A 12,509-nucleotide genomic window follows, 5' to 3' on the forward strand; every position below is an offset into this window, starting at 1 on the left:
TTGGTATTGTTTGTGTATTTGAGTATTTGTGCATTAACTTTGAGGAAGTGGTTTTAGATGCTTTTAGATGTTTTGTGTATTGTAATGATGTATGAATTACTTCTTAAAGTTGAAATTTTATTTGACGTAACAGAAAATAATAGTAATTAATCGGCAGATGGCAGCACTAGCGCTACTTCTCGTTTTGAATTAAACTTACTCTTGGTATAATGTTCTTGAAGTGAGCCAAATAACAGACACAGATCCTTTGGCAATATTTTTAACCCAAATTCATTTCTTCTGCTCTGTTACTTTGTTTTACAGTTTCAAAAATTTAGTTTTTATGTTTTATATAGGAACAGCGTCCCGTTAATTGTGTGTAATAAACAGCGTGTCCATAAAGATTAGATGTTCTAATCTGTGGTCGACTTGTTGTGTTATATTGTGAGCGAAGGGCCTCGTCTTCGGTGATCTACAACAGTAAACTTTTGTTGAAATTTCCTACTGTGTCCCCATACTGTCGAATCCTACAAATGTTTCCTATAGTCACTAACGTTTGCAGCTATACCGAATTCAATTGGCTCCTAAACAATAATGGAAAATTTGATTGTGATTATCGAAACTTCTCTAACGAAGTACGGTTTCTACCGAAGCTATGCAGAGAGCCTCGGCATCAGCTTCTTCTCGACCGTACCTTCAAACCCAAAAATTGTTTCAAGTAGTCGCTGGCGTATCAGCCAAGAAGTCAAATGACTAAAACAGTATAAAAGAAACCCAAAGTTAAGTGCTTCACCAAAAAATAATTGTCCACCAGTGGCACAGCGGTATGTCTGCGGACTCTCATCGCTAAAAACCGGGTTTCGATAGCCTTGGGGGCAGAGCATAGATAGCTCATTCTTTAGCTGTGTGTTTAATTCTAAACAAAAATAATTTGTTGAAATCTTTAGTATACACGATTACAGTTGTTTTAGAATTCTAGGTTTGATTTGTTTGGAATTTCGCTTTCGCACCAAGTTAAACAAGGGTTATTTGCGCTAGCCGTCTCTAAGGTAGCAGTGAAATACTAGAGAGAAGACAACTAGTTACTACTATCTATCGACAACTCTTGGGCTACTCTTTTACCAACGAATAGTGGAATTGATCATCACATTATAACGCCCCCACGGCTTAAAGGGCGAGCATGTTTGGCGCGACGGGAATGCGAACTCGCAAATTGGGAATATAGGTCCCGTTAACTAGTGGGATTGACCGTCACATTATAACGTCCCCACGGCTTAAAGGGCAAACATGTTTGGCGAGACGGGGATGCGAACTCGCGACCCTCAGACTACGAGTCGTACGCCTTAACACGCTTGGCCATGCCGGGCCCTCACTGGTCTTGTGAGCCAGGGGTCCCTGGGTCACACTTCCTTAAATTTATCACTTGTGAAACTTTATGGAAAGTTGGTCTGAAAATTATTATCCTTTTAAACTTTTTATATGAAAGGATATTACAGATATAACTGTTTATACAACGATTAGTTACCAGACAAATTTTTAATTTTTACAAAAACACACAAGAAAACAAATTTAGGTGTGGCACGGTCTGACTCGCAATCTGTGGGTCGTGGATTTGAGTCCCGTCAAAAACATGCTCGACCCTTTCAGACTTGGGGATGTTATAATGTTATAGTTCATCTCACTATTTGTTGACTAAAGGGTAGCCCGAGAGTGGCAGTGAATGGCGTTGACTACCAGCTTTCATTCTTGCCTATCACTTCAAAATTAGGCTGACATGGCCTGGTGGTTAAGGTGCTCAACTCGCAATCTGCGGGTCACGGGTTCGAATCCCGTTACAGCAAACATTCTTGCCCTTTCAGTCGTGGGGGCGTTATAATGTGACGGTCAATCCCACTATTCGTTGGTAAAAGAGTAGCCCAAGAGTTGTTGGTGGGTGATGGTGACTAACTGCCTTCCCTCTAGTCTTACACTGCTAAATTAGGGACGGCTAGCGCAGATAGCCCTCGTGTAGCTTTGCGCGAAATTCAAACAAACAAATACCTACAAATACAAATATCTATATAAATTTCAGATCTGAATATTTTCTTTACCAAAGGAACATTGTGTTCAGATATAAAAATTAAAGTACATTAAAGACATATCCTGGGCTTTCAGTTAAATACACTGATGTTAATCGTTTTCCCAGGTGTTCGAGGTTTATTTGGAACTTCTCCAAAACGTATAAAGATATAAAAAGTGCACCTAGTTTTTTTTACAGATATCTGATATACAATAAAATATTGTCGTATAGCATGGAACGCTCTTGTTATATAATACAAAACGTTGATGTAGTATGCCAGTAAATTGTGTCGTGATTAACAGGAAACTTTCTAATGGTATGCTAGGAAACCTGGTAAACTAGGAAAAAACATTCTTGTGGTATGATATGAAACCTTTTGGTGGTATACTGTAAAACCTTGTGGTAAACTAGAAAACATTCTTGTGGTACACATGTTGTGAAACCTTGTGGTATACTAAGAAACATTATTGTAGTGTATATGTTGTGAAACCTTGTTGTATACTAGAAAACATTCTTGTGGTATATATGTTCTGAAACCTTGTGGTATACATGTTGTGAAACCTTGTAGCATACTAGGAAACATTCTTGTGGTATACATGTTGTGAAACCTTGTAGTATACTAGGAAACATTCTTGTGGTATACATGTTGTGAAACCTTGTAGTATACTAGGAAACATTCTTGTGGTATACATGTTGTGAAACCTTGTAGGATACTAGGAAACATTCTTGTGATATATATGTTGTTAAATATTGTGGTATACTAGGAAACATTCTTGTGGTATATATGTTTTGAAATATTGTGGCATACTAGGAAATATTCTTGTGGTATACATGTTGTGAAACCTTGTAGTATACTAGGAAACATTCTTGTGATATATATGTTGTTAAATATTGTGGTATACTAGGAAACATTCTTGTGGTATATATGTTTTGAAATATTGTGGCATACTAGGAAATATTCTTGTGGTATATATGTTGTGAAACCTTGTAGTATACTAGGAAACATTTTTGTGATATATATGTTGTGAAACTTTGTAGTATACTAGGAAACATTCTTGTGATATATATGTTGTTAAATATTGTGGTATACTAGGAAACATTCTTGTGATATATATGTTGTGAAACTTTGTGGTATACTAGGAAACATTTTTGTGGTATAATAAGTAATTATTTTGTGTTATGTTGAACCTTTGTAAGGTTAATATAGCAACGCAAAACAGTTTTCTGGAATCATGTTAACGCGTGGCGCTTCACCAGAAACCTACTTGGTCAGTGAAATCCGTTTATTAAACAAATAAATGCTATAAAGTAGTGAGAAAAATTCAGTACGGCAGTGAACGGACCCTAATGTGTAGGAAGTCACTTTGTTAAGGCAACTAAGTAAGTACGAATGTACTTCTAACGCTCGGTAAAGTAAAGTCGGATACGTCTTTGTCTGACAATAGGAATGTTAGTGTTGTACACTTGAAATAGTTGTTGTGTATTTGGTAAAACTTTTATCTACTGTAACTGTAGAGGAATGATTGCCTTCACAAAGGAAACAAATACTTGCGCTTTAAAAATTCTTTTAATTAAATGTTTCTTTGTGGATATCTAAATGTGCTGAAGATCAAGGCACCATGTACTTATATGAACCAGAGCGACACCTACCAGAAACATTATAATAACCACCTTTTTTAAATTTTTTAAAGATATTTGTCGAAACAACAACTTTGCTACATAGCAGGGCCGTTATTAAAAAGATTTCTACAATATTTATCTATGTTGTAATTTTGAGCAAAGATGTCCCGCTCCCTGTCTAAATGTAAAGTTGTTTTAAATTTTATTGGCAGGAATAAAGCTCAATATACTCTAAGCTTCTCACGCCCAAACGTTTAGACAGGCAACACTAAAGTCATTTCTTAATATTTTTACCTCCATTCTATACATAAGTTCAACTTGTAATGAGATGAGGAAAGCTCCCACAAAACCGTAATTTTCCTCAACAAATCATTTCGATGGGAAATTTATGCCCATCTAATAGCGAAGAGAAATCTTCATTTATACACCCATTGAAGGAAAATAAAAATTTATAGGTGTTGTTTCATAAAAAAAAAAAAAAGAAAATAAGAAAAAGAAAGACGAACAAGGTCGCACAAAAGTGATCAAGTTAACTGTAGAGACCGGTTATTTTCGGGAAATTCCCGCGTGGGGTCTACTTAAGAGGTAATTCTTTCTTTAAATTATTTTCCTCCACTGGCCGGTTTACGGTTCATCTGCGCTGTGAAACTTAAGCACAAAAGACGTAAGTCAGTGATTACATATTATTATTATATCATTCAATTCTCAATTCAGGATTTGTTGGCACTTATTTTTCCCTGTAAGTAAAACAGTAGATAAATCTACCGCCAGGTGTCTTTTTTATTTTTATTCTCAGACAGTCAATCATGTGATGAGAAAGAGGTTAGTTGTTTTTTATAAATTTCGCATAAAGCTACTCGAAGACTATTTGCTTTAGCTGTCTCTAATTTAGCAGTGTAAGATTAGAGGGAAGGCAGCTAGTCATCACCACCCACCGCCACATTTTGGGCTATTCTTTTACCAACGAAAAGCTAGATTGACCGTCACATTATAATGTCCACACGGCTGAAAAGGCGATAATTTTTTGTTGTGACGTGGATTCGAACCAGTAACCTTGAGATTACGAGTCGAGCGCCACCTGCTAATGCCGGACCGGTTCAGAAACAGAAATTAAATATGCCTCTATTTATTTTTACAACATCGCCGTTTTGTTTTTCATTCAGGCCAAGCGTGGCCTAGTTGTTTACTTGCCGAAATTTGAATCTGAGGTTGCATGGTTTGCGTTCTCTTAAGACACACACACACACACACAAGATTGTTTGGGTTGTTTTAGAATTTCGCACAAAGCTACACCAGGGCTATTTGCAATAGCCATCCGTAATTTTGCAGTGTAAGACTTGAGGGAAGGCAGCTTGTCATCACCACCCACCGCTAACTCTTGGGCTACTATTTTACTAACGAATAGTAGGATTCACCGTAACATTATAATGCCCCTACGGCTGAAAGGGTGAGCATATTTGGTGTGACGGGGATTCGAACCCGTGACCCTCGTATTACAAATTGAGTGCCCTAACCACCTGGTCGTGCCGGGCTTTTGTGAGAACGTGGCACAAACGTTGGACTTTTAGATCCATAGTCTAGCACACTAATTATTGGGCCTCGTCTGTCGCTCTGTTAACTACAACCACGATATATCCATATATAGTAGTTCAAACAGTGCTAGAATATTCAGGAAGACATAAAAAGTTATAGCTGAAATGTGAAGTCCATAAAAACACGTCTGTCAATGTGATTTGAATATTTGCCCTCCTGGAATCATTTATTCTTATAGTTTCGTAATTTATATGACTATTTATGTCCATATATTATATATATATGCAAATATATGTACAGAACTCCGATAAACTCGAGCAATAGAAAGGAAAACTGTAGTTAACGTAACTACCGTCAGGTGGCATCGCTTCCGTGCATGTTGATCCAACAGGAATATTTCACGCACCCTTCACTGTGTTCTTTGTAATCGTATGATGAACCATGGGTTAGTCAGGTTAGCTTTGACCTTGCAAAACAATACGTCACGACGCATGCAAAACACGAGTTTGAAAGGCTTAAAATAAAAATGTTTCCGACGGCTAGAAAACTTGCAGTGTTTTTCAACTGTTTTAATAAACGTTGTATTCAACTGTGAATAAACACACGAATCACAATCTGTGTGGTAATTACATAAATGAAACCTAACACCACTAATTAAAACTCTTTCTTATTGATTAATGTTAGGAGACACAACCGTTTCCTTTTAAAAATGAGTTAAGCCTAGCAAAAAACAAAATATAAATTTGGGCCTAACTCGCAGTCTGTGAGTTGCGGGTTTGAATCCCGTCACCAAACATACTTGGCCCTTTCAGACTTGAGTGCATTACAATGTGATAGTTCATTTCACTATTCGTTGACTATAGAGTAGCTTGAGAGTCAGCGGTGAATGGTGTTGACTAACTGCTTCATTTCTCGCCTATCGCTTCGAAATTAGGCCCGGTATGGCCTAGTGGTTAGGGTGCTCGACTCCCAATGACTATTATCATATAATGTACCCATGGCATAAAAGCGCTGACTACATTTTTGTGGAAACGAGTCAGGAACCATTGAATCTAGGAGTCGCAAACCGAACACACAAATTACTTGGTCAAGTTCAGGCCATAAACCTAACGCAATTGCGTCAACTTCTATGAATAACAGGATCATTGGTTTATAAAAACGTTTGTAACTTTTAGAGTTGTGTTTATATAAGTGCAGTTATACACATAAAGAAGAGAAACATATTTAGAGTGTAATAACATTTTATAAATTTTGAAAATATACTGCATTTGTACTTTGGTCAGTGAACTGTAAAATCTCTGTTGGAGTAATGGCCAGTGACTTAAAAGTAGAAAGTGACCGTTTGGGGTTCCGCCTAGTAGCGTGATTACATTCAAGTCAAAAAGATAAACGTCAGTTGTCAATAGTAGGAGTGTATGATTAATATGGAAATGTAATTGACTCTCTTTCTGTATTTTCAACTTATGAAGGGGAAATTCCCTGGGTATGGGTGGATATTCAAGGTCTTCCTTGTGAATCTTCAAATTAAAATGTAATAAATAAATATAACTTTTGAATAATGATTCGTTTGTAAAACAGTTAACTCGAACTCTTAATAATATGAGATTATTCGTTTTCTAACCAGTTGATCGGAGCTCTTAACAGGATAAGACGATTCGTTTTGTTAAATAGTTAACTAGGGCTATTAGTAACCACGGGAGATTCACTTGTCAACCAGAGTTATTTGTAATCACAAGTGGATTCATTGAATAGCCAGAATTATTAGTAACTGGATATGTTTTGTTTATTAATCAACTAACTTAAAAGCACTAATTCTAAGTGTGTCTATAGTTCAGGGAGTGGCTGTGATGGTGTGCCGAACTTTGGATCCTAGGATCCATTATTCGCACTCTGCTGCAGAAAAATCTTATTTGGCATTTTGGTTCTGTGTATTAGCGTAGCCTGAGGGTTTGAAGGTGTGTGTTGTTGAGTCTAGAGTAAATATCCTTATGTATTTTGTTTTAAGTATCCATAACACGGACACTTCTTATATTTGGATTAGGAAATGATTAAAAATCTCCACTTTAAGAACTATAAAAAATACTTTCATTGTATTGTTTTACCCAAAGAAGAAGCGAGAGAAACAGAAACAACAAAGATAATTGTGCTTATAATGCTAACTCTAGTGAAAACTAAAAGAATGTGATACGTTTATGAATAAAAGAATATGGTACGTTTATGAATCAATTGTTTGATGGAGAAAACAAATCATAACAATTGAAAACACTGGAAGCTGACAGACCGAGATTATGAGATAATGGTTTTCGTAAAAATAAGGTTTCTGGTGTCCAGCGCTGCCATTAAAACTATTTCTTTCATCGCCGGTCACGTTCATTCTGACGACCACGATTGCGCATCAATGTCCGACACCACAGTTTTCATTTTACTTAAGACGATGCAAAGGATAACGAGGTCCACTTTGCCCCACTTGTTACGAAAAAAATGTCTACGGACCCTTCACGCGTGGAAAGTCTGTGTGCCTATATTTGAGCAAACCCACAGCGGAAAATCGAACTCTGTATTTTAGCGATGCAAATCCATAAATTTATGACGATCCCAACGAAGGAGAGTGGACTTTTTGCTCTGTCCACTGTGGAAACTGAACGCAGCATTTTAGCGGAGTGAGTCCGTAAAACTTACTGGGGGCCGGAACATCTGCTTTCGGTACATGAGGGTCTGTTTGAAGCAACATGGCAGATTTGCTAGATATCAGGTCAAAAGGGGTTGCCGTAATTATCGATTTTTTTTCATTTTTTGAGTTCAGAGAAAGAGAAAGAGAGGAGGGAAAGTCTATTTTTGACCATGCTTCCTCAAGTGTTGGGAAAAGCTTTGAAGAAGGTCGGAAAAGCGGCGGTTTCTTTTTGTGGCTTTCTCTTCAGGCTCGAGTCGCCATCTTCACATCTCAACTTATCATTCTGAGTGCTTTAGCGAAACTAATCCAGTCAAATTGTTTAATCTTGTTGTTGTTCTTACTATCCAGTTAAACTGCCTGAAAACAACAACACAAAACGCCATACCTTACTGTCCGTTTCCGCTCAGCTCTTACTGGACTCGGAGAAAGGTCGCTTGTAGTTCAATAGATTGTTGTATTTACTTTAAATGTGGTTGAATACAACAAACATTTTATATCTCTTCTTTCAAAAGTCATTTTTAATTTAAACTAAGAAGGATGTTATATGCTTTTCAAAAACAAACAAACAAAAAACACCCCGCAATTCACTGATCACACGTAAGAGGAACTATCTTCTGTTTATTTAAAAAAAATGTGGGGGACACATCTCCACGTCACGGGTCGACGATAAGCTTATAAACAATCTTCTTACTGTTCAATGATGCCTCCACATAAAATCTCAAACATTGAAGTGTATTCTGAAATTCATTTCCTTGTTTTGTCCGTGCAAGAAATTGTCCAGTTATGCATTTACTAACCTTGTTGATATGTCCAGTAAACGGAAAACTTATCGGAATTTCAAAGTTTGATTCACAGTGTTTTTGTTAGTTTATTTCTACATTTATAATATTTATCAACATATTTTGTTTCAATGTAAAACAGGAAAATCATTAAATAATTCTCGTACTTAAAGGTCAATCGAGGTATTCGATTGACAGAGGGGATTTCCCTGATTCGAATCTTGAAAGAAAACGACATGTTTGTTTCGAATATTTCTGCAAAACTCCTCCAGGGCTGTCTGCACCGAGTCTCTCTAATTTTGAATTGATAGATTAGAGAGATAATACGCCTGTTAACAGTACCCTCGCCAACTTTTAGGCTACTGTAATCGAATAGTCAGAGTTAACTGTTGCTCTTATAACGCACCCAAAGTTTCAAAGTAAGGAGTGCCAGCCAATGGGACAATCCAGGAGTCATTCAGTTGCGGAGCTACATATTTATTGTTTTGAAAATAAAAAGGTGCAGTGAAATTTCTCCAACAATGGCTGCAGAGAAATATTTCCCTCGCTTGCATACACACACATAGAAAAACAAACAAACAACAAAAAACCCAACAAAAGACAAACCGCAAGTCAATTCCTCTCACACTTCATCAGGGGTTTTCCATCAGAGCATATAGCACAGATTTAAACACAAGCCATGTAATCCGCATGTTATTCTCTCCTCTACTGGTACATAGATCTCACGACACTTTTACTAAACACGTATGCACTTTCTTTGAAGAAATATCGACTACTAAACTACTTATTAAAACGTAAACACGAATGTAACACTCCCCCCACTGTCGATATATACATCCAGCTACCATCGTAACAGGCCTGTCGTGGCCAGGTGGTTAAGGCGCTCGACTCGTAATCTGAGGGTCGCAGGTTCAAATCCCTGTCACACCAAACATGCTCGCCCTTTCAGTCGTGCGGACGTTATAATGTTATGGTCAATCCCAATATTCGTTGGTAAAGTAGTAGCCCCAGAGTTGGCAGTGGATAGTGATGACTAGTGTGTGTGTGTCTTTTCTTACAGCAAAGCCACATCAAGCTATCTGCTGAGTCCGTCGAGAGGAATCGAACCCCTGATTTTAGCGTTGTAAATCCGTAGACTTACCGCTGTACTAGTGGGGGACGTGATGAATAGTTGCCTTTCTTCTAGTCTTACACTGCTAAATTAGGGACGACTATCGCAAATAACCCTCGTGTTGTTTTGCGAGCGAAATTCAAAGACAAACAAACCATCATAACTTATACTTTTTTGATAAACAGAAGTTTGAAGTTTTGATTACCTTGCGCATGCTCGTAAACCTTAAGTGCGTCTACAGACATATGCTCTCATCCTTTATGTAATCTCAGGTCATAATAGAATGTCTTTTGTTTATTAGATCGAAGCATTTTCGCGAACCAACGCTCTGTTTCAATTGTAATCTGAGGTAGACAGGAAAGTATACAATTGGACGCAAATCATACAACAAAAAAGTTAGTTTTCAATAAGTGTGCCTAGTGAAATTACAGAAAAATAAGGGGGAATCCTCAATAGCCGCGGCACTTGAAATTCTTTTAAACAAGGTTAGAGAAAATAAATTTAAGGGACCCTTTCTTCTTCCTTTTTATTAGATATATTTTTGTGTGCCAGCAATACCGGATTCAGTTTTATCACTCGTCAAGATCTCTACCAGCATCTACTCTCAAATTGAAATTCTTTTAGAAAGGATTAGAGAAATTAATCTATGAGACCTTGGGTATGGTTAAACACATCAGTCGAAATGGTTTGATCTCCTGAGTCCAAAACTGTAATAAGATCTCAAATTGGTCAACAAATGATGGAGCTATGAACTAAAAGATTTCACTTGAAAAAAACAACAACAACTTAGAATTTTCTACGAGCTGTTATGCAGCGGCTGAAAAATGTCTTACGTCATACTTCACAAACAACATTACCTTCTTTTGTAAAGAGGGTTTGAAGAATATTTTACGTGAGTTCATATGCAATTTCATCGTGTAAACTATTCTTGGACACTTTTGTAACATTAGAAATAAATAAAATAACAAACGACGTTTTTCTTGGTTTACGAAATAAAATGCGTTTTATTTGAAAATGTTCTTTAGCTTTAGCTACATTCTGCACATTTCGACGTTTTTTTCACGATATACCAGAAGTATTACAGCAGGGTCTCCGAAAGGTGTTAAGTTTCCAAAGTAAATAAAACCAAAATTAGGAGTAAAAAATATTTTTATTTCTTGCTTTTCAAGTTCATATGTCATGTTGTGTTGTAGCCTACAAATTGCATAATTCTTCTCATAATTCATGGCATGCACACATTTTACTGACGTCATAACAGTACAAATTGCAAGGTTAAGTGTCCCGTATGTGACGTCATTTTAGTATCTACTGATTTATGATTTTTATTCTTTACTCATCTCCTGAGTTTTAACACCAGGAAATTTATCCTTTGCTCAGTTTCTTGAGTTTTGACACTAGGATATTTATCATTACCCAGTTTCTCGACTTTCATTTAGCGCAACATGAAAAATACGTTAATCGGTGAATTTCAAATCAACTTTCTTTTTCCATCTCTCGGTTTTTATTGAGAGGGCGTTTTGAACTAATTGTTTTCGTTCATTATTTCAGGCTTTCGTGACCCAACCCCAGCTGTATGTGAAATGTTATAAATATTTTCCCGTAGATCCAAACCGAGATTAGTTGATAAAAAAAGTGTTCTATAAACAAGCCTTCTTTTAAAATTGCCTAATTAAAAGCTTTTATCTACAAACAACAGATAGCGCTGAATCTTTCGATTCAATCCTCAGAAAGGTTGCACGTGATTAGTGTTTGTTTGTTCTTTCATTAAATGTCAGAGAAAAAGAAGTTCACACCATAAACAAATAGATCATGTAGTAGTTTATAGGAAAAAAAAATTGTATTTATTCTTTAAAAGTATATTATTGTGTTTCAGGTTTTTTACACCAAGTTACAGTGGAAGCTAGATCACTATAAGTCATGGATTTGGAATGTAGACGCGAACTTGTGTTGAAAGTAAAAATAACCAGTATCACAACTGACAATAAGATTACATGACTAACAACGTTGCCATATATCTGTCACAAGGTGGTGAAAGATCATAAAATGGTTTTAAAAGTTACAATATACCAGAACATCCGAAAAATTTATTTATTACATTTATGGACATGACCTGAAGATGGCCACTTGCGTGTGCGAACACTCTTATTGTAACGCGCATGCGTAATGTAACTGCAGGGGTACTCAGTAAGGTGTAAACCTCCGTCATGCAACGTTTATGATATTCGCTTTTCATAAATATGAAAATGTGTCGTATGTCCGTCGTTATCAACGGACACAGACCATTTTTGATAGGACAATGAGGAGTACTATGTTAGATATATCCATCAAGTTTCATTAAAATCAGATAATTTTTGTCTGAGAAAAAAATGGTGTGAAAAATTGGTACCCATATCAACAGATAGGGATTATTTTCGTGACCTTAGCTTTTGACCATTAAAAACATAATGACTTCTAAATTGGATCGTAGTTCAAATTTACATTAATTTTCGTTTGATTGTTTGTTTGTTTTTAAATTTCGGGTATCTGCGCTAGTCGTCCCTAATTTAGCAGTGTCTAGAGCCAACTTTTGGGCTACTATTTTTACCAACAAATAGTGGGATTGACCGTCACATTATAACGCTCTTACGGCTGAAATGGCGGGCATGTTTGGTGTGACGCGGATTCTAACCCGCGACCCTCAAATTACAAGTCGATCGCCCTAACCACCTGGCCATGCCGGGTCTTTTCGTTCGAATTAATTCAGTCATTTTCGAGGAA

General features: G+C 36.7%; 1 protein-coding gene across 1 annotated transcript in view; it reads left to right on the forward strand.

The window, feature by feature from the left end:
- Window positions 1-4,220: 4,220 nt before the first annotated feature.
- LOC143244432 (uncharacterized) overlaps window positions 4,221-12,509 on the forward strand; it is a 28,575-nt gene continuing 20,286 nt past the window's right edge. Inside the window, exon 1 of the transcript XR_013025084.1 lies at window positions 4,221-4,322. The gene's annotated coding sequence lies outside the window, so the exon portion shown is untranslated. The remainder of the gene's footprint in view (window positions 4,323-12,509) is intronic.

The sequence above is a fragment of the Tachypleus tridentatus genome, chromosome 2 (assembly GCF_004210375.1).
Source record: "Tachypleus tridentatus isolate NWPU-2018 chromosome 2, ASM421037v1, whole genome shotgun sequence".
Classification (NCBI taxonomy): Eukaryota; Metazoa; Arthropoda; class Merostomata; order Xiphosura; family Limulidae; genus Tachypleus; species Tachypleus tridentatus.